Here is a 2,910-nt window from a genome sequence, read left to right on the forward strand (position 1 = left end):
ACCAGAAAATGTTAACTATATTAAAATAATATTAACTAAACTATATCATATTAACTAAAGTATAGTGATAAAATAAATACAAAAAAGATTTATGTGAGAACTTTGAACACAGACTGCAGGAGGAACATTTCCAATAAATGAGTCAAGATGTTACTTAGATAAATCCCATGCTATTTAAAATTAAATATTATTTTAAAAAAACTCAGCATTTCTATCTAAGACTTAGACTCTGCCACTTTGATCTATCTCCTTGTCCTTTTGGGATATAACTTTTTATTGTCTTGAAACAACAGCATGTGCTACTAAGAGTATGTCTTAATAAACTGGAACAGTTTATAAAATTACAGTGACTTCAAAAACCCTCTTACAAGATAAATGTGAAATTATCTTTATGGTGAAGTGTCTGTTACTAAAAAAGAAAGCAAAATTTCAGTCAAATTTTTGCATTATACTAAGACCAAAATAAGCAACAGAAATGTTTTATATAAGTCACATTTAAACTCTCCCAAATCTCTTGAAAATTCTAAATATTAGTTACTTCATGAAACAATAGTGTATTCATGAGTACCATAACAGAATTACTTCCTTATATTCTATCATTAGTTTCTTACTGTTCCATAGATTCACACATATCACAAAATGACTGTGGGCCCAGGGCTAACACTTAGGAAAGAATAATGACAGAGACAGTGTTAACAGAAATAAAAATCATAGCTCAGAGAACTTGCACCGATGTGAAACAAAACAACACACCATGCCATTGTTCTTTTTACTGCAAGTAAAGGCAACACTGTGCAGTGTTTCTATTATGACATTCACATTAAGAGAAAATCAAATAGATACAAATAAAATCAATATTCACTGAGAGGCCACTCATGGAAAGATGGTTTGAAATGTTTTGTCAATGCTACCAAGAGTAGAGATCTCAGTTTACATTGTTGTCATTGACACAATCTTTGTTCATGTCAATAACAACTAAAAGATGTAGATACATAGTATTACACTAAAATATTTGGATAAAACGTTCTCTTTTCTATCAAGGTAGTTTCTATACAACTTTGTCACTGGAGTTATATATCAAAAATATATTTTCTGTTCACCCATGTCTAATTCAAAATTGCTCCATATATACAGTAGTCAACATATAAGACATTTTGAGTACTCTAGAGCTATTTTAAGATAAAACATGATCTCTTTTATAAATATTTCACCTCAAATAATCTTAGTGTCTATAGTATATGCACTTTTTCCTGAGAATAGCCCTAGATACAGTCCCTAATCATTGCTGACCACCTGACTCCTACATTTTCACTGATTCATAACAAATTGGATTCCTTCATTTAGTCTTAGCACTTAGTACTTGCACTCTATTTCTCTAGTATTTGTCAGTTTATCTATCTACTATCCATCTATCCATCCATCCATCCATCCATCCATCCATCCATCCATCCATCCATCTACCTATCTACCTACCTATCTATCTATCTATCTATCTATCTATCTATCATCTATCTATCTGTTCTTCTTTAGAATCTCCTAGATTCTTTCTAGTACAATTGTACAATTTATATTATATCCAAAGAGTATTCAGATGTGGTGTCACAGGATTTTATACTTAGCCACAATTGTGGTGTCACAAGATTTCATACTTAGCCACAATTAGGGCTTTATAATATCTTTAAGAAAACAATGTAGTGCTGGCTTTGGCAGCACATATACTAAAATTGGAACGATACAGAGAAGATTAGCATGGCCCTTGCACAAGGATGACACGCAATTTCGTGAAGCGTTCCATATTTAAAAAAAAAAGAAGAAGAAGAAAAGAAAACAATGTAGACTTGATTGTCCCTGTTCTTTCACCAAAACAAACCTGGCTAACCCTAAGGTGTAGATAAATGTAGCAGGACAGCCCCTGAAGAGGTTGACTGATGGAGGGATGGAGAATGAGGCCCTTTTCTTCCAGCTCGGAGCACGTGTCTGCCACCCTGTCTAGCCCACGGTTCTGAGGTGAAACGGCGGGTAAACAGCTCGCAGACAATCAGTCTCGTGGAAATATTTGCTTTATTCGGATGGACAAAACTGAAGTCCAAAGACTCAGATTCAGTTCCAGCCAGCAAAAGCCTCTCGCCTTCCACAGACCCTTGCTCTTATAGTCCAGAGTCAGGTCCCACCCAATGGTGGGATCAGATACCAACCAATGGTGGAAGCAGAATCAGGTCCTACCCTAGGGTGGGGGCAGAATGCCAGGTCACACCCTAGGGTAGGGCACAATCACCTAATCAGATTAGGGTGAGCAACATAGTAATCCCCCAAAATATTTACATACACAACAATTCCCCCTTTTGTTTTTAGTAAACAAACAATATTGTCTACAATTATTAAAAGAAAAATTAGTCAATAATAAAAGAGCGGCTGTTTGCATAAGCGCATCACAGGAAAATGTAAAGAAAAACTTCTAACCTAAGCACAGGGTGTCTAAAACCAGAAACATGTATCAAGGAATCAACTACAAGCTCCTGAGAAGATAAATCTAAGACGTACATAGATCTTTCGAAGAGACACCAGAAAGGTTGTGTAGCAGGCAAGAAGAAGCACCTTTTCTTTATTTGTTGTTGTTGTAGGTGGTGGTGGTGGTCGTTTTTGGGTCACACCTGGCAGTGCTCAGGAGTTACTCCTGACTCCACGTTCAGAAATCGCTCCTGGCAGATACCGGCATTTGAACCAATGACCTTCTGCATGAAAGGCCAACACCTCGCCTCCATGCTATCTCTCCAGCTCCATTTTCATTCAAGTTCAGGTAGACCAGAAAGCCCATCTTTGAGGGCATTGAACTAGGCCTTTATTTCGGAAGAAGTGGCACATACACCCTCTGCACAGTGGGGAGCCACTGCAATGATGATCAATAGGTAT

At 36.6% G+C, this 2,910-nt stretch overlaps 1 non-coding gene across 1 annotated transcript; it reads left to right on the top strand.

Moving 5' to 3' along the window:
• Nucleotides 1-1,694: 1,694 nt before the first annotated feature.
• Nucleotides 1,695-1,801, top strand: LOC126015104 (U6 spliceosomal RNA). The gene has a single exon (XR_007497999.1). It is a non-coding gene; the product is annotated as a U6 spliceosomal RNA (small nuclear RNA).
• The last annotated feature ends 1,109 nt before the right edge of the window (nt 1,802-2,910 follow it).

Source organism: Suncus etruscus, chromosome 7 (assembly GCF_024139225.1).
Source record: "Suncus etruscus isolate mSunEtr1 chromosome 7, mSunEtr1.pri.cur, whole genome shotgun sequence".
NCBI classification, from domain to species: Eukaryota; Metazoa; Chordata; class Mammalia; order Eulipotyphla; family Soricidae; genus Suncus; species Suncus etruscus.